The 20671-nt window shown below is 41.2% G+C and overlaps 1 pseudogene; it reads right to left on the bottom strand.

The window, feature by feature from the left end:
* Window positions 1–605: 605 nt before the first annotated feature.
* LOC119883231 lies at window positions 606–1765 on the bottom strand (annotated as a pseudogene).
* Window positions 1766–20671: the final 18906 nt, after the last annotated feature.

Genomic DNA, 20671 nt, shown 5'->3' with positions numbered 1-20671 from the left:
GGTGGGGTCTGAGGCAGTGTCAGTAGAGTGGAGCCAGGAGAGACCATCGGGTTTGGTGTTGCGGGATCCGGGTCAGTAGGAGAGGGTGAAATTGAACCGGTTGAAGAACAAGGCCCATCGAGCTTGGCGGGAATTTAGTCTCTTGGCGGTTTGTATGTAGGAGAGGTTCTTGTGGTCAGTCCATACCAGGAAGGGGTGTTCAGCTCCCTCCAGCCAGTGCCTCCACTCTTCCAACGCCAATTTGATGGCCAGGAGCTCTCGGTCCCCCACGCTGTAGTTCCTCTCGGAGGCAGTGAGGCGGCGTGAGAAGAAGGCGCGGGGATGGAGCTTGTTGTCCTCCGGGGAGCGCTGGGAGAGGGTGGCACCAACGCCCACGTCCGAGGCGTCCACCTCGACTACGAACTGGAGGGAGGGGTCGGGGTTGATGAGGACAGGGGCGGAGGTGAACAGGGTTTTGAGGCGGGTGAAGGCAACAGCGGTTTCTGGAGGCCAGGTAAAGGGACCGAGGTGGAAGTGAGACAGGTGAGGGGGGCGGCGACGGTGCATTAATTCCGGATGAAGCTGCGATAAAAGTTAGCAAATCCTAGGAAACGTTGCAGCTGTTTAACGCCGGTGGGGGTTGGCCAATCGGCGACTGCCTGGATCTTGGGCGGGTGGCACAGAGCTGCCCTTTTTCAATTATGAAGCCGAGGAATTGGATGGTGGGGATGTGAAAATCGCACTTTTCGGCCTTAACGCAGCCTGTTCTCCAGAAGCCGCTGCAGCACCAGGCGAACAGATCAGGGTATCGTCGAGGTAGACGAAAACGAAACAGTGGAGGAAATCACGTAGGACATCGTTGATCAAGGCTTGGAAAACGGCGGGGGCGTTGGTGAGTCCGAAGGGCATGACAAGGTATTCGTAATGACCGAGGGGGGTGTTAGAGGCAGTTTTCCACTTGTCCCCCTCCCGGATCCGCACCAGATGGTAAGCGTTTCTTAGATCTAATAAATCCAGTAAAAATGGTGGACCGGGAGAGGGAGTCGAAGACCGAGTCCATGAGGGGCAGCGGACACTTGTTTTTAACGGTGATGGCGTTGAGCCCCCGGTAATCGATGCAGGAGGTGGCCGGGCTTGCTGCAATAAATGCACTCACGGCCAGACGGCGCCGTTCGTGTTCCTCCGGGGAGAGGCGAGCGCAACCCAACTGCATGGGCTCGGTAGCAGCGGGGGAAGGCGGTGTGACCGAGTGTTGCGCCGGGGACGGCAAAACAGAGGCCCGGGATGGTGTAAGGCCAGAGCGGGAGGTGGCGGAACCGCGACCGAAGCGGTCCCTGGCTCTTTCCCGCAAGCGGTTATCCAGATTGGTGGCCGCCTCGACCAGAGCGTTAAGGTCCGCCAGCACGTCCCTAGCGGCCAGCAGATCCTTAATGCGATCACTGAGGCCATCTAGGAAGACGCACCGAAGGGCTTCATTGTTCCAGCCCGAATTGGCCGCCAGAATGCGGAAATCGACCGAGTACTCCGCCACACTGCGATCTCCCTGGCAGAGGGAGAGAAGCCACCCAGGCGCCTCCTTCCCCCGCACCGGGCAATCGAGGGCGTGAGGCTGGCCCTCACTGAGCGCCGCGTACCAGGAGAGAGCCCGGTCACGGAGCAGCCCAGCAATTTGACAAACTTTGGCCTCGTCGGACTGGAAACTTGCTGGCTGCCTCTTAAACACCAGGGCGCCCTGTAGCGCTCGAGAGGTTGGCACCGGGTTGGGAGCAACGACGATCAAGCGAGGATGGTGTGGAGAACTGGGGTTGAAATACAGGCAGGGATGAGGTTGATTACTGGCAGGTGTGGCAGGCTGACGAGGTGGCTGATGAGGTGCAGGTGCGGGTTGTTGGCTGGGCTCAGGAGCGGAGGGAGAGAGAGAGATGAAGAGAACACAGGGAGGCAGGCAGAGCAAAACAATGGGAGAAATAAAGCGAAAAAAGGAAACCAGGACACTCACCGTCAGCCGGGCTGTCCCCACAATTAAAAGTCACCATAAAAATGTCCTTAAGGCAATCTTTAATAGTAAAATTAACTATGTATAGATGTCATTTAACAGCCATAATTAAATTTAAATGAACGTATCAAACTTGATATTTTAATATTGTCTGTAAATTACATGCAGGCTACTCACTGTTTCCAACTGTCCAGCATCCGGTACAGAAGTTGTTTTTATTTTATTTCAGAATGATCATTATGTGAGAAAAATATTTTTTGAATTTCTGTCATTAATAAACATTTCATTTTCTTTTTTGTTATGATAAAAAGAGCAAGAGAGACAGAGAAATCCCCACAGACTCCCTGGAATGAGGCTAACTGGCATGTCATTAACACACTGTTGCTCACCTTCTTCACTGGGACAGGGAGGTTACAGTTATGGGGAGACAGGGGTCTGCTAAAAGGGGCAGGGACAATGATTTAATATGAATATCTTGCTAAATGTTTCCCTGCACTGATTAAATGTTATTGGAATGTAGGCTAACACTAGTCTATAGCTAGCTAGCTTATTTCACTGTAGACATTAAGCCAACAGGTTAACACCACTCACAGACTAAAGGCTGCCCACCTTTCATGGTGAAAAACTGGGTTACAGAGTGACATCCTTTCCTTTGTCTTTCCTCTCTCTCTTTTCTCTCTCCTTTTTTGAAAACCAGATTTTGGTTTACTATGCAACATTGTCATCACTATATTTCTGGCTCATCTACTGACTGCAAGGCAGGGCCAAACCATTTTATGCAGATAAGGGGGGTGGTCAATATGGATGTTTATTTTTTGGTCAATGGGGATATTTAACTTCTATTGCCAAAAACAAAGAGATCATTAATTGTATTATTATATTTAAAATACTCAATGATGATGGTTGATATTAGTTTTTACCTATTTCAGTATTTATCTATTCCTGTCAGCCAGGGGGCCCCTTGAAATTGTCCTAACTTTCTCCCCCTATACGGTGCCCCTGCCTGGGTCGTCAGTGCGCATGTGTAGGCGTAGCGTGTATGTAGCAGTAGAAGAGGAACACTTGCTGAAGAGACGGAGCCCCAGCTTCACTGGTGTTGTGCCGAGTTGTCCGCACCTCGCGGGACTTTCGGATAATTTATCCTTGTTGATGAACCACACAAAGAATATTTTATCGTTTTTAAATAGCTTGCTACTTGAAATAGACCCGCGAGGAACTGCGACGAGTACCATCACTTCTGTGCACGAGCACTAACGCCTCCTGTTGCTGATTGGCACTTTCTTTGTTTTCCATTTACAGTGAGGCTGTGTAGGAAACCGGATTTTTTTTCAGAGCACCCACAAAATGGAGGGCTAGCGAACCTGGAGGAAATATTAGTTTGCCGCATATTATTGGAGAAATCTGTTATCGGTCATGCTAGATGCCACACACCACACTAGCAAGGGCAGAATATGTGCATCGTGCATTTATTAAATCCCTCAGGATATACATATAAATTAAATGTGAATAGGAGTCATTAAAAGCAATTTAAATGTAAGCCTCTGAATCAGAACTACCTGGATAGTGATTTCAGAGGTCTTTATTACTGCTGAATATTACATGTAACACAATTCAACCTTAATGGAATCCGATGACATGCACTGCGCTGGCTAAACGGATTACTCTCCTTATGTCTCGCCCACCAGCACTCACAGCTGAATTCCCTCAAAACAAGCCACTGACTTAAGATCGCTCCAGTTTTGAACTTCCCACAGAGACTTCAATAAATGCAATTTATTATGTGGTGGTAAAGAAATGGGGGCAGTTTTTTTCAGATTTTTTTCTGTCTCTCTTCCCCCCTCATTTTTCTTAGCTCATCTCTTCTAGCGTTGTTACTCTGTTGTCACACTCGTACAGATCGTCTGCGCTCGCATCACTCCCCCACCACGTTTCTTTGTTCTCTCCCCCTCTGTCTCCAGCTTGGGTACTCCTTCTGAGTCTTTCTCTCAGGCTGTGTGATTAGTCAGATTGAGAGCGGGCCTGCAGCTCTCTGATAATGCTGGTATGCAGGTGGATGTATCCCTGTGTGTGTGCACATTGCTATTTTTTTTTTTTTGCACCAAACAGGACCACCAGCACAGAGAAAATATGTAGCTTGACTGTATATACTGTCTATGCTGCCGTTTTAGATGTCTGGAAACTGAAAGGACACCAGTCAAAAAGAAAAAATCTCTCATGTTTCCCAACCCACAAATTCATTTTATTTAGTGTTTTATTTAATACAGTGTTATATTTTCTAATTAAAGAGGGAAATACTATAATAAATCAGTCAAAGATTGCAAATAAAGGGAACAAAAGTCAGATATGACCTTTTGAGTACTATTTTTATCAATGAGATATGGAATGAGAATAAAAAGTCCACTTCCTCAAGGGACATACTTAAAAGTTGCTATGAGATGCACTTTACATTTTTAGTTTTCAAAAAAAAAGTTAAAGGACTAGTTGAACATTTGGGAAACATTCTTCTTTATTTTCTTCCTTTCTTGAGAGTTAGATGGGAAGATTAATACCACTCTTATATCTTTAAATATGAAGACAGAACAGGAAGACAGTTAGCTCATCATGCATTCATCATGCCTTAACATAGCATAATTTCAAGACTGAAAAAAACATAACTTTTTTGTTTCTAAACACCTTTTTCCTAGATATACAATGTTATTTAGTGACTGTTAGCGCTATAGGTGGATTTTCTCTTTCTCTGGAATTGTCCAGACTAGCTATTTCCCCCTGCTCTCAATGATCATGCAAATCGGAGCTAACTGTCTGCTAGCTCCATCATACCTGTTGAACACCATCACCCCCGGTACTTGGGCAGCACGCGAACTTTAAAACTGCAGACTTTTGACGTTTTCGGCGTTTTAAGTCCAAAAATCTTTTGCTAGCAATATCCATCTTGATTATTGTGCAATACCTGGGAGCTGCGCCTACCATCTCTCGCCTCTTTCTGTAGAGCAGGAGAAGCGCCGCTTTGGAACACTCTGTATTTTTCGCGGCCTGGTGGCCGAGCAATAGGGGCTATGTAGACATCCAGGGTATCAAAAGAAAGGTCTGCTCAATCCGGATTGATTGATGTATTGCCTGTAAAGAATGGGAGTGCTTTTGGTCACAGGAATGTTGATAAATGTTATACTGTTTTAATCAATATTTCAGTGTTATGTTATTTGGAACATGGTTGTCTGGGCAGAAATAGTGTTTTAAAGAAAACTCCCAATAAAAGTAAACATTTAAACAGTAAATAGTTTATTTTCATCACATTTACAATTGCATTCCAGGTCTATCAGAAGACATTCAGTTGCATTATAATTTATCTTATTTGTTTTGATGGTTTATTGCATTAAAAATATAGCTTTTTTTTACCAAGCAAGGATGAAATTATCATATTTTCTTTATTGTTAATGGATTTATATTCTTAGCTTCTGACCTTTCAAATGAGACCAGAATTATGCATCTAGGTTGAGGAGTTATTCCTGATTCATTTTGGTGTGTTATTTTAGGTGTTTTTCCTGGAAATGGGGGCAAATAGCTGGCGGTTTCCAACAGGTTTTAACAGAGTGATACCATTCCTCAGCTCTAACTCTCTGCAAGACAGCAAATTTCCTAAAATGTCAAAATATTATTTTAAGGTTTATGGGATGATGGCAAAGGGTCTCCTAATGCTACTGTGTTTGTGACTGTACATATTTGTCAGCGTAAGTGTGAGCTCAGCAGCTCAGGTAAAGGTTCTCATAGGGGCAACTTCCAGCTTTGGCATGCACTGCCTTCATGATAGAAAAAGGGAAAATTAAAGATTTACACCCACTGACATCAAAATTCCACCACTTCCTAGACCACCATCAACATTAGCAACAGGCATTATCTTTCCTTCCCTTGTTTTTTTGACATCTGTCTTGATCTTCGGGAACTGTGAAGTGCACATGTAGGAATGGTTCTTAACTGCAGAGACTAATCTGACAAGCGAGAGAGCAGGCACTGTGACCAGCTAACCTTTAAGCTGCCTGAGTTCATTGAAATTACTTAGAAAAACTCTGATTGATCTAAATTAATACCACTGCCCCAGCTGAGTAGAAAATGAAACGAGGAGACTAGGAGTCAAATTTGTGATTTACTAAAATAACACACTGAGGACCATAGTGATTGTTTGATCTGCAGAGCAAAGAACCCCCTTCAAATCTGAATCCACACATTTTATAGACAAGTCAGCGCCCTTCCAGAGTCTCTCTTAATCATATTAGGAGAAACGTCCACCAATATTCCAGTAAATGCCTCACAGTAACAAGTTTTTTTTTCCGCTTTTGTCACTTTGGTAGGTCAAATTGAAGTCTTTGGTAACCGGTCCACAGTCAGAACACAGACATCCTCATATATCAGCTATTGCTCTGTCCTGTCCAAGAGGAGCTCGACACACATCCCAGCAACATTTCATAACATACACTCACATCAACACAGAATGAATCACATTTTGAACACCCATCAATGATCAAGACCTGGATGTTTCCATACACAGAACTGTATACTTCAAAGTACAAGAAGATAATATGTCACAACAACAGACAAACATCGAAAGATTGTGTAGTTATACACACACAATATACATATAATGGGCCCTACATATTAAATGTGTGTGTGTAACTTTTTTATGAAATGTTCTGCCAGAGAATCACAGCAAGGCCAAACTGGGAGCTAGGTCTCTTCATGTTTCCATGCACCAATATATGTTATTTAATATAAATACATACATTGTAATAGAACACAAATAATCCACCACCGAGGGAAATAACACGCAGCTCAGCAATGGCAGCTGACTGCCCGAATCGCACATTCAAATGATCAGAATAGTTGAGTCACAAATGGTGTTTTAAGGCAGGTGCTTTGTCCCAGTGGCTGAGGTATAATAAACTGTACCTGGCTGCAATATGTCAATTTCAAGTCAGAGCGGCTAGAAACCTCTGAGATCTCAGAACAATAACTATGAATACCTTTTTGCAGACATATGTGGGATAGAAGTGTGATAGACTTATCATTTTTAAATGCTTTAGTGAGAAGGCTGTTTGATCCTTGAAAGTGTCTTTCTAAAAAAGAAGACAAAATAGGTAAGAGGGCCTGCAGCACCTATTCCGCTTCTTTATTCCTCTTCTTGTGCAGGCAAATGGAAAAAAATGTGTGATGGAGAAATGGCAGAAGCGTAATGGGGATCTTTATAGCTGATGGGAGAAGGAGCCATTCAACAAGTCATCAAGTTAGTATAGACACAGAGCTTTTCCTCTAGGAATATCTTAATCACAGTCTATGCCTTAACAGCATATCTCATCAAATCCATTCAGAGGTAAAGATAAAAAGGTAAAAATGTCAGGTTATGCAAAAAAAAAAAAGGAGTAGGCTAGCTCAAGTGTTTGCATGCATTAGTCAGTGTATGTTGCGGGGAGAGGGGGGTCTGGAGTTCAAGTTTTCCTCTTCCTTCCTTTTCCCTCCCTCTGCACTTTCTCTTTGGTGCCTGGAGGATAGAGCTCTGTGCTCATGTTCCTTTGTGCTCTCTTGCTTTTCTTTCCAGACTCATTCCTTTTCATCTTCTCCTGGACCCTTTTCCCTCCTCCCTCTTCCTACACCTTCTTTGCTCTCTCTTCCTCGCAACTCAGAGCGAACACACACGCACATGCACATTTAGCATGCAAATATCATCCAACATTATGTCTTTGTTTGAGGACGAGTAGCTGGCTAGCATACCAAAGTGTGGAAGCCACCTGTGAAGCCCGAACACAGCAGCAGGAAGGGACTGACTGGTGCTTAGCTCTCCTGAAGTAAAAATGGACTTTCCTTGATGAGGCCTCCGCATATCCTACATTATATTTGTCATAGAGTTCAAAGGCATTTTCAAAATGTGCTTGCACACCAAAAGACACATTTAATTCATTAAAAACTTTATTGCAGACACAGGTCCATATAACACATCATACAGTACACAATACAAGGAAATACATAAATATAAAAAAGTATAAAAAATACATAAAAATTCCATATTAGCCTAGGATATACAGACTATTGCACCAATGTCGTCTTAACCTAGAAGTGTATCTATAGCAGCTTTTCAGAGGACTGACTAGGGCTTCAATTATCTGATTCTCTGACTTGTCCAGGCGACACATAAAACTAAACATCAGTTATCTTAAGAGTAGACACAAACAAATGACTAGCACTATGCCACCTAGGGACATGAAGCAGCAGCCTCATTGCATCATTATATGCTACCTTAAGCCTCTGCATACTCTTTTTCTTATAGTTAGACCACAACTGAGCAGTATATAACGGTGTAATGTAGGTTCTAAACAGAGAGCACTTCACATGGTCAGAACACATGGAAAACTTCCTTATAAGCACATTAGCTTGAGAATAAATTTTACAGCGCTGACGGTATAGGTCTTTGTCATCCGTCCAGTCATTAGATATGACATGACCTAAATATTTAACTTCCTCACACACAGCAAGAGGGCTATCTGACAAATAAAAGGTCGGGAAAGTTGACTTCCTGTCCTCATCGCTTCTAACTGTCATTATGACTTTTCATAGAGTTCTACTTTATGTCATAATCAAGGCCATACTGAGAGCACACCTTCATCGTCTGCTGCGGCCCAGCACTATATGGACATAGCAGGACTAGGTCATCTGCATACATAAGATGATTAACGACAGTGTTGCCCACAAGACAGCCAGTTTTTAACCTATTTAGCTGGTCTGATAATTCATCCATATAAACATTAAATAAAATAGGAGACATAATTCAATGTTCATTGTTTACACTCCTCCGCACATTTGTATACAGTGGTTTAGAAAAGCTTCATACATACATCACACGTCCTCTGCACTACATTTAACAATGAAATGGCCATCTACCAGTCAACAGACTGACACACTAATTCTCCATTAAGATATGCTATATATTGTCACTTACTTTTTTTTTTTAACTTGTTTAAAACATGTTTTATTCGAGCAACAGTCCAAATTTCAAAAGCACAAAATTGAGAAAAGCAGCAAATCCTCATGTTTGTGAAGCTGAATCCAGCAAATCTTTGCATTTATCTAACCCGCAAAAAATAATAGATTATGAAAATAGTTGTTAATTGACAATTCATTTTTTGTCAACTTATTGACATTTCAGCACAATTTCAGATTAGCGTTTACAGTATGTGAACCTTTATGTATCAGTGAACGTCTACTGCAGAGGTCACTAATTGGTGGACCGAGATCTGGATCCGGACCAGCCACCGTCCTCGGACCTACAGACAATTTATTATTGAGAATTACTACCTTGTGGCGGAGCATTTCTATTTCAACACGCACAGCTTTTCTAGCATTCACTGTACTGGTTTAATGGCCCAGGAAACTCACAGACCAATTACATGTGTTCCAAACATCTCATGTGATGCTCCTCAGCCAATCAAATCTGTGCATTCCGATAAACATTACCAGTCGAATCTGCGTGTGAGATACACACACATAGACAGGAGACAAAAGAGAAAAGAGACTTCACATGGCTTTTAATAAAGAATGTACAGATTCTTACATGTACATTCTTCCCACAGGAATATCTCATATATCTCCAATTGTAGCCAGAGCTCACGTTTCTCACTGAACAAGAGAAAGTAGGTAAGTGGGAGCTATATAAGAGGGAATGAAGAGAAGAGGAGATATTAAAGCAATTCATTTGTTAAGATGTGTTGAGTATTTATTATATAATTGATTGAGACTCCACTTCAATCACTTTAAGCTTTAAACTTTGAAATTAAGCATGTGATTTTAAGATGCACATGCAATATGGCCTACTGCTGCAGCAGTATGTTCACATTCATGCTGGTTAGCAGCTTCACACAACCTTCCAAACACAGTCCACTTTGTTGCCACCATTTGTTACCCTGTGGTTGTAATCACAGCTTTTCAGCAAGTCAGCCAGTCACTTTTTGCCATTAAAAGTGATCCCTTGTTAGACCTTAATCACAGAAGTAATTAAAGCCTAACACAGCAACTATGTAGTTTGCCTTTGTCTCACACCACAAACAAGGTGTTAAAAGAGGCCTCACAAGTCTCTTGTTGGCAGACAGCTAGCCAGATGGGCTTATAATGCTGATAATGTGTGTGGTTATATATATATTTGTGTGTGTGTGAGAGAGAGAGAGATACAGAGATAGTCTCTCTAACCCTGCTTGTCTCTGTGTCTGCCTACCTCTGTCTCAGAAAGGCTCACACTCTCACATGGACACATACACTTTGCAGTGTAATACAATCAGCGGGGGCAGCAAACACAAGCAGAGAACATCTGCGGAGCAACAGAAAGCCAAATCCTCTCCGCTGGGAGACAATGACCATGGACACACTGGCATATGGATGGGCCAGAGCTTTCCAACAAGGCCAAATAATGATTGATGCTAGCAGTCGCACGCTACACAACAGTCTGTGCATACCCAATTCACCAGAGAGGCTCTGTCGCAGCCAAATGAGCAAATAAACCATAATTTCATTGTCATTGACGATCAAATTATCCTGCTAGTCTAATTTGGACCAGGTTGCACATAGTTAGTAAATTTCTGTTTTGCTGGATCTGCTATTGGGAAGGGACAATAAAAAGAATGATGATTTGCTTTGTGCATCATTGGAACTTTTGAGCTGAGAAATGCAATGCGTCCTTTTTTGGCAGAGTGCTGAGTTAAAGGATGATGAAAATTTCTGTAACAGCTGCAGCCATCTAAACTTACAAGACTCAGAATAAATCCTATGTAGCATTGAATTCAGCTCAAAGAAAATAACAATAATGTAAAAGGTATAATCCCATATTGTTAACCAAAAAAGTACTTTAATGTTTAACTTTTATTGCATAAAGTCATATCATAAGGTACTAAATAAGTTGCTAAAATTATGATGAAAATAAAAAATCATTATTAATTATTAATGTGATAATTAAGTATGCATAGTTTACCAATAAGCCATTTGTATCAAAATAACACAAAAATCAAGCTTCTAATTTGAAAAACAAAAGTTGCTACATTTTTTTATGTGTTAGACAATTCTTGCAACATTACAGTTTTTGTTTTTCAAAATATTTGAAACCTTATTCCTACAGTACTTGGAAACTTCTGTGTCAAAACAGTATACCCATGTTAGTACAAACTGGGTCCTATGTTTGTGCTCTGCCAACCAAGCAGCGACCTTGCAGCAATAAACTGACAGTAATGTGTTGGATGCAAGCAGATGTTTTCTCACCTACATCTGTTCTGTAATTGTCTGTGACATACATGGTGCTAAGTGGGTCGCTTGCACAACTAATGAGAATGCAAACCGGTGACACAATGCAGTTTCATAATCAACACACATGTCAGCACCCCTTCCTATGCACCGTAGTGCAGACCCTACTTACTGACTTTACATTGCAATAGGGGCACACAAAATAGACCTGTCTTCTTCTCTTAAGTAATGTTTGCCTTAATTTATCTTGATGTGAATTCCTCATGAAGGTTAAGCTTGTCATATTATTGAAATACTTGCTATTATTTGTAGATGCACAAAATGTGATTAGACAATAATGCTACGTGTACGTAACATTATTACTTAATGTACTTAATAGGTTAGATTTAGAGTCATTCTTGCCCATTACTGCTGTACTTACTTATAGACTGTACGGTTGATTAAATCCCTGCAAACGTGAGGATAGCAGGTCTGCTGTGCGCTCCATCTGCAGCTTCTAACTTGAGGAATGTGGCATGCGTTTCCAAAGTGTTGCAAACAAAAAAAAGTCATCTAATGTGGCTACCTGGAATAAATGTTCACCAAGTATCACCATGCTCTTTTTTAACACAAGAGATGGACAGAAGAAAGACATACAGTTCTTTGTAAACACTTGACACACTTTGCTGACACAGCACAATTTTGAAGTTTGACTGGAAAGTAGAGACCGTAATCAGTAATCATTCATACAATTAGTTGGCATGGCAACATGATTTGCAGAAGTCTGTAGCTGGGAGGGATTTAACTCACACCGGAGGAGCACTGTTGTCAGTGGAATGTTGACACCACAGGAATTGAGTGGGTACTGTACCGCCAGGGCTTACAGAGACAGCACCACTGTCTTGTCCTAAGTTTGAATTGTTTAATTAAGTAATGATCTATAGAATTGCTATTTTGTACTGACACTTTCATGCAAAATTGTATTGACAAAAGCTGAAAGCTCAATGTGTTGTAAGTCAAACCAAACACAAGCTCGCCATACACTATTTAAAAAAGTAAAAATACTGACAATACTGTTACAAAACAATCTGTATACAGACTTTGTGCCAGGTGTGGCCACATTTGAATACAAATACAAGCCTGGCTGACCAGTGAGATGATTGATTATTTCCAGATTGCGCCAGATTGGCTGTTTACAAAAGGAGCCAAACAGACCTGCTGATGCCCTAACTTAACCCAATAAACAACTGTGTCACAAGTGTACCAAAGCCTTTGGTCACAACCACATGAGCCAGCACTGGGAAACTTGAGCCACCACCTGTGCACCCACCTTTATTCCCAAAAAAGGCCTGTCCTTAGGGGAACAACACAAGGTTGTATAAAGAAAAAAAAAAGTCCCTTCATGCTACACACACACAACAGATGTATTAAAATATGGTAACAAAAAAAAAATTAAATAAACCAATACATACAGTTATTCATATGCATACATGCATACATACACACATATACACCCTAAACATTCTGCAGTGCATTTTCTGAATTTGTGTCTGGGGAGAATGTAAAAAGCAGCAACAAGATGATAATATGGTTTCTTCTCCACAATAAAAAGTCTGACATTTGGGAAACAGTATCCATTTCGACCATATTTGAGCACCAAGCATCATCGATGGAAACACAGAGTCCACCTTCTCTCATCTTGCTGGAGTCTTGCGCTGACAGCTTGGAACATGGACCATGTTCTTGGTCCAGGATGTCAATGGGGCAGGTTTCTGTAATGATGTAAGCACAACAGTTCTGATTTCTGTTGCATGGCCAAGATTATTCCAATTTTGTCCAGACCAGAAGAAGCCTAAGTCCAAGCTGGGCAACATTACTCCTATCCCAGCTCTCTTTCCTCTCCTCTGAGCGATCACTGCACCTGCCATGGTAGGCTACCTGGTCTGGTTGATCTGGTTGGTGATTTGTCTGCTCTTTAATCCAAAACACCAATGACTGTATCTCTGTCATAGGTAACACGAGTTTTGGACACAACGCCGTAATAAACAGATGAAAAACAAAAGTGTGGCGACCTCTCTGGTAGTGCTAATGAAAGACAATTACATTTTATTTCTTACAGTATCCATTTTGCTCTCCAGCTGCAGTACAGAGACAGCTAGTAGTTGTGCTATATGTCTGTGGAACAACTGTGTCCATTGACCTTGCATCTGCCTTCACAATGTGGCTTTGTGAAATAAAACAATCAGGCTCTACATGCACCCTGCACACTGCTGCATTGTGTGACTGCATCTGTGCACTTCACACTGCAGTCTCTGCTGACTTTTTGGGTGGCTCAGTTAAGTATCACACACACCATCATTGTCAGATATATTTCCACTGGTGCGCCACTGCTCGAGGGGAAATGATCGTCTTTGTGTCTGTAGAGTTTTACTGTAACGTGTTAGTGTGTGACCTCTTTAACTTTAAACACAAAGGCTTCTTATGTCAATTGCAGAACAAGGGATTCTCCAAGACATGGTTGAAGACATGTTTGTTTAAAACCCTGGATATACTTGCTTTTAACCAGGCGTTTGCTTACGCAAGATGGCTGCAACGCGTATCCTGCGTTCCTTTGGAGCGTAGGTTGTGCACATCCCAGAAATTAACGCTATGTGTCCGTGAGATGCAATTCTACACATGAGCGTGGGGGCAGTATGTCTATCTGACCGGCAGGTCAGCAGCAATCTACTGTTCCACACACCAGCCCAGGTGGTGGCGGTATGCAGGTTGGCAAACCAACTGCCATTAAACGCAAAAGAAGAAGGTCAGCAGCAGACTTAAAAAAGGAGATTTATGGCGGGATGTTAACAGTAACACTCCTGGAGCTGGTCCACAATTACCGAGATCGTTATGATGTCTCATTAAGCCGCCATTTTTGGTTTGTTTACGATGTGCAAATGTGGAGGTTGTCAAGGAAGATAATCAGATTTAATCCTCCAGGTACATCGACACCTGTCTACACCTAAGCATTGTTAAAAGTATATCCAGGGCTTAAGCGTCTTGTGCGCCTCAATGTCTCCTTCACCACACACACATATACATAACATATAATATAATATAACATAATTAGACTGGTAGGCTTCCTGAGTGGGTGCATCATGAACATCTGTTGCGGGAGCTGCTACGGAGATAAGAGATACAGCTACCTTGTTATTCTGTAAATATTGATATAAATAGTATACAGTGTATCATTCTAATAATTATTGCTTTCTGTGTTGTAATTTATAGTTCTTAATGTGATAACTATGTTACTGTGGTCTCTGTGGTCATTTGTAACAATTTTCATCTGATAATTTAGCCCTCTTTTTCTTGCACATCCTGTTGTGGAAACTGCAACCAACTCTGTATCATTCCATCCATCATCCACATATCCGTCTTACTCTCTCTTTAGTTCCTGGCTCTCAGCTCTCTCCATGGATCCACCACCACGACATGTAGTTTCTCACAATTTATCATCAACTCAGTCTGCACCATCACCGGCTGAACCACACAGTATAGAGCCTGGCTTGATAGATGGCCTTAAAAACACACACAAATGTGCACACACACACACACAAACAGAAAGGCAGGGGAAAGAAAGTTTAGAGTCAATTTATATTTAAAAAGTCTTTAGAAACAACAAATTTGAGTATCTTTAAACCGGTGAATATTGAGATTTAAATGTGTCAAGTAAGATATCAGGTGACCTCATACTATCCACCATGATTTATGATTGGGTTGTCAAAAATTGCGTGAAAGCAGCCACTTATTTTAGAATTTTGTAATGTCATTTTAGCCATGCTTGCTGTGTATCTGTCAGTTGGTCCACGACTTTGGTCCAGAATGAAATATCTCAACATCTTTTGAATTGATTGCCAGGAAATGTTGTATACCCCTTTTAAGAAAGTTGCTTTATGGGAACCTAACGTTATCTGGAACAAAGAAATGGCCTTTGGTATCTATAGATTCAGAAGACCCTAAGCTAACATAATCATGCATGTAATGTGCTTATAAAGGAAGGAATCAAATAGAGAATTTCATAAACGATAATTCGATTGTTGTGATTTATTAATGAAAATCACACTTTACACATCATTACTGGACAGTTTTTTAACTCAAAACATATTCATCCAACGCTTTGTGTTACATCCATATGCAGGTTTTCAATAAAATGTGCCCAGAACAATGAAGTGATGCAGCTTTTTGTGAAAATGTCCAACGCGTTTTTCTGATGCATGCCACTGAGCAAAGCAAGGCATCTCTAAGTAGATGCATAGGGACTGCTGGCATGCCCCACACTGCAAGGGGCTCTTGTTATAGGCTCTGCTTGCCTTATAGAGTGCTCACAGTAACATCTGCAGTCCTGTGTGCATGGTTTGTGGGTCCACAGGGACAATGGGCAGAGGTGTGTGGTCAATCTTCTGGTCTGCAGCCACTGTAGTCTACATGGATGTGATTCCAAAAGCATCCCAGAAAGCACCCCTTGAAATAAACTGAAAGAGAGAGCAATTACACAGTGAAACTGTAAGCTTCTTTCTGTGTCAAACAACACCAACTCCTCTATAAACTCATGTAATCTCACTGCACAATACTCATAGAACTGGAGTTACAGTATGTAACTACTGTTTCACTCCCTCTTTGAGCTTACAGAGGGCAGAGAGAGGGGGAAGGAGGGGCAGGGGGAGAGAGAAAGAGGCTAACTCATGTATGTTGGAGGGGGAATGTCTGTGGAGAAAACATTACGACTAAATCATCCCATCCATGCACATACATCCAAAACAACTGACAATAAAACTATAATGATCACATTCTATCACATTTATTTATTCTAAAATAGCTTACGGCTGCGTACAGCGTTAGGTCTCCATCGTGGTCCAAACTTCTGGACCTCTCGATGCTTCTGCTGTGAAAGCTTTTCCTCACTGCAATTATAAAAGCACTAAAACAATAATAAGAATCACATTTATAAAGTTCCTCCGTCTTTTAACAGTCAATTCGTAAAAGCCTGTGTGGCAACAATAGCTGCCTATCTGTATCTGTTTGGGATCCTATTGTCAGGGTGTGAAAGACTACAGAGTAATTTTGATTGGCTAGAAAGCATCATGTTACCTTTCTCTTATTGGTTAAAAGAAAATATTTCCCTACAATAACCATTGGGCGATGCGCATGGAGACTTCATAACAACAGCTGTCTCCATTGGCCTGTTATGCAGTGAAGTTGCACAACAAGGAAGTGAGCTATAATCAAAACAGATATCGCCGTTTTCAGCGAAGTCTGAGGAAAATGCCAAACCAGACCACATTTCTCTGTCCTAAATCATTATTAAGATATGAAAACATGTAAAACGTCCCCAGAGTGTTTTAACAAAGAAACAAGGACACTGTCTGTCTGGTCCGTTAAATCACAACTGAGTGTAAGTTAAGGTGATTTCAAACCCTGCATTCCTGCTGAGCAAAGCCCCACAGGAGTGCAGGAGCGCACCAGTTGTCCCTTGCCTTTCCACTGCGATGCAAGTTGCTACAGGAGGTAACAAGCTTCAACGTTAAACTTGACTATTTACTTAGGTAAAAGTTTCACCTCACTGGGCGAAAACCGACTATTTTCGTTTGTTTTTCACCTTTGTATTTGTGTTTGCCTAACACATATATTTGGATCACGAAGGAGATTGTTATACACCACTTAACAATACCTGCAGAAGGAAGATACGGATTTCACAATTTTTTTTAAGGACAGAAGGATAACTTTGATGTCCCACTCTCTGCACACAAAGTCGACTCTGCTGCTTCTTTTGCTGCCACCCAGAGGATCAGCTGTTCCGTTGAACATGCTGACAGAGCAGTGTCCCAGCTATCGTCAGAATCCAAGCCAGAAAGGACTCTGCCGGATTACCCACATTAACTGACACTTTACATCGCTATCAAGATAAATTTCAAGTAAGAGGCTTGTGTCTAGGCAGAGATAGGTTTATAACTGTTATTTTAACCTGATCATTTTATAATTTTATACCTGTTTGTTTCTGTGTGCTGTCAAATCAGCTAGATCAAATCAATATTTGGTGTGAACACCCTTTGCAACAGCATAAATAGGTATAAATAGGTACAAAGTTGGGAATTTTGTAGGCATATCGTCAGGTTTATGATTAAACTGTTATTGTAAACAGGTGCTGTTGATCAACGATTCAGTATGTAGATTGAAACGCAATCATTAACTGAAACTGAAACAGCTGCATAGGAGGCATTCAAGTGGTTGAGAAACTGCCAAACTCAGCTAAAAGGTTGAGGTTAATGAAGACAGTTACTGTCAGTAGTTATACACTATGACAAGACTGAGCACAGCAACAAGACACAAGGCAGTTATACTGCATCAGCAAGGTCTCTCCTAGGCAGAAATTTCAAGGCAGACATGGGTTTCCAGATATGCTGTCCAAGCTCTTTTGAAGAACAACAAGGGAACGGGCAAAGTTGAGGACCGTAGTCGCGGTGGTCGGTCAAAGAAACTTACTGAAGCAGATGATAGACACCACACGCTTACTTCCATTCGCAATTGGAAGATGTCCAGCAGTGCCATGAGCTCAGGACTGGCAGAAAACAGTGGGACCCTGGTACACCCCTCTTATTGAAGAATTATTGTGAGCCAGCTGCCAGGTGCGAGGAAGAAGTTTTCGGAGACTGATGAAGTTTTACACAGCAAAGTTTAATGAGACTTGGCCAAGGAGAAGCATGTGTCAGCATACAACGTATGAACGCAAGCGATACCAACACCAAATCTGAAGGGTAACATCTTTTGGTCCCTTTTATGTTTATCTCTTAACCTAGTTCCTGTAGGTTTCCCTATTAGGTCATCCTTAGCTGACCTTAACCTGGAACAATTAATCTATCTGATATGTAGACACTAATGCTCCGTCATATTGGAATCTATCACTATCCATGAGTTGTACTCTAATCTGTGGAGCCAGTGAGTTCTTGTAAACATTCTTGTAGGACTCAACCTTGTAAGATTCCCCGAGAACACTGTTATCTGCTAGCCTGACACTTGAGCTACTGTCTCTAACAAATCAGTCTATCATTGTCTCCTTAACAACAATAAGTACATGAGAGAAATACCTAAAGCTAGAATGTCAGAAAGAACTTATGGGGTCAGCTACATTACTCTAAGCTAGACCTGTCTTACCTTTCCCTGTTACATCAACAAAGCCCCTTAAGAAATATTCTTAACAGTTTCCCCCCTTTTTTATCATCAGATAAACTCAATTACTAAAACTCTATAAATTTGGGAACCCAGTTATTGAAACCTTTTGCTAAATGTTATGGACCAGTAAGGCATCTTCAGAGTTGGGTTGGTACATTTTCAATATTCAATTACAGCAAATCACAAACATTTAAATCAACATTATCCTTGGCCAGTAAATATAAACTGTTATTGTGATCCGCCGAGTCCACCCTGGCCTGATCCGAGCATCAAACAGAAAAAGAGCAAGATCTACCTGCTCCCTCTCCTTGACAGTGGACCACCTTGCAACCAAAAGGTGGTGCGGAGAAGTCTGGTCAAAACTGGCATTCATGAAAGATGGAAATTCAAAAACTGGGGCGCAGAAAATAGGCTGCAGGTCCTCTGGGCTGATGAGTCAGAATGTATTCTGCAGCATGACAATGACCCCAAACATACAACAAAAGTCATTAAGAACTATCTTTAGTGTAAATAAGAACACAAAGTCCATCTATCTATACATACATACATACATACGCACACATTACGTATATGCACATACATACGTATAGCCATAAATACATGCACATACTGCACAACCTTTTTACTTTTACACATTCCTACATTAATGTAAACATGGTTACACTGTAGTATACTTTATGATATTTTATTCCTATATTTTACCTTCTTCACTTCAATTTACGTATGAGACTTTATTTTTTATAAATATATTTGAATGAGCATTGTTGGAGAACTAAGAATTCCGTTGCCAATGACTGTCTTACTGTTATTCAAAAACAATAAGCAATAAAAGTCAAAATACAGTGAATTAAGATGATAATAAAATAAGAAAAAAAACATAGATCAAATTAGATAAAATTCATAAAATAAATGCACAATGATTTCCATAGCTTTATTTAACTAATGTAATTAATTGCTATTTACTTGCTGTAGCATTGCTAGAGTGAGTCTAAGGGTAATTGTGTCATCTGAATAGCTGTCATAAGCAACATAATTGTGTGACGCCTGATTTAACTTAGAGGGAGTATGTACATGTTAAGTAACAGCAGCTCAAGAATCAAACCCTGGGGAACTCCACATCCCTGCATGTGTGTGCAAGCAGGAAGTAATTGTTACATGGTCACAAGTGGCAACAGCATAACCCCTGCCTTTAAGATTTGTCTCTCGGTGACAAAATCCCTACATGATAGCTTCTTGCATTTAATTATACAGTATCAGCAACACCACCACTTTTCCTGTCAGGTCGAGAAACAGTCAAAGTTGAATTCATGGTCAAAGCCCGGCTGCTTAGCATGAGCAGAAATTTGCACACTAGTTGTGTATTGTTGAAAAATTAACACACTGTGCCAACAAGAATCAATTTAATTAGACCTATGGTGAAAGAACACATAATTTAGCATGGTCCTGTTACTTTTTTATCTGTCTACCTTTTGTGATCAAAATTTTTCAAAACGTGTCCAATACTTTGACCAAAGACCTGTAGAACTGATGACGTCAGCCTTCAGTTTCATGAGTTTCACACAATTACATTACTTTCACATTATCTTTTAAAATCAAAATTATCAACAATATCTTGCATTTTTTGGAGTTAAACTTGTCGTATTGAAGATTTACTGTAGAAACAGGCAGAGCTTATTTTACATCTGCCCTTAAAATTATACTGAAATCCCTGCAGAAACCGCAGACAACTGCTCTGATTTTAATGCTTTGTCATATTATTCCCAAGCAGTAAATAAAGTGACTCACGGCAGATTTATAACTACCATGGTAATGCGCTTACAGTTTTATCTTCCTTTGATGTCACCCATTAGTAATCATTCCACCACAGCTTTATGTGTTTGACGAAACAGCCAAGGCCAAGCATTTTCTAATTAGCCCTTATTATCATGAAGTTTATTGCAGTCACTGTCTACATGACTTCACCGCAGTCCTCCTTCAAACAATACCTTTGCATTAGCATCTTGCATTGTCTGCTTAACAAGGTTTGAATGCTTTATATTCCTCTCTGACACTCGTGAGGGAGCTGCAGCAGACCAGAACAGGACTCCCCATGACCAAGTCCTGCCTAATGATGAGTGAAAGGGCCTCTGTGTGTTCAGGCTCATACATATTTGTCTTTCTGTGTATGTGTCTGTCTGTGGTTTCACGCACTGCAGGCAGATGAGCGACTGTCAGGCTGCAATTACACCCATGGTAGCTACAAGC

Source organism: Micropterus salmoides, unplaced genomic scaffold (assembly GCF_014851395.1).
Source record: "Micropterus salmoides isolate LMB-PRFRI ecotype aquatic unplaced genomic scaffold, ASM1485139v1 Ms_hic_scaffold_3, whole genome shotgun sequence".
Taxonomy (NCBI): Eukaryota; Metazoa; Chordata; class Actinopteri; order Centrarchiformes; family Centrarchidae; genus Micropterus; species Micropterus salmoides.
Note: the sequence above shows the minus strand (reverse complement) of the source record. Positions and strands in the feature narration are given on the sequence as shown.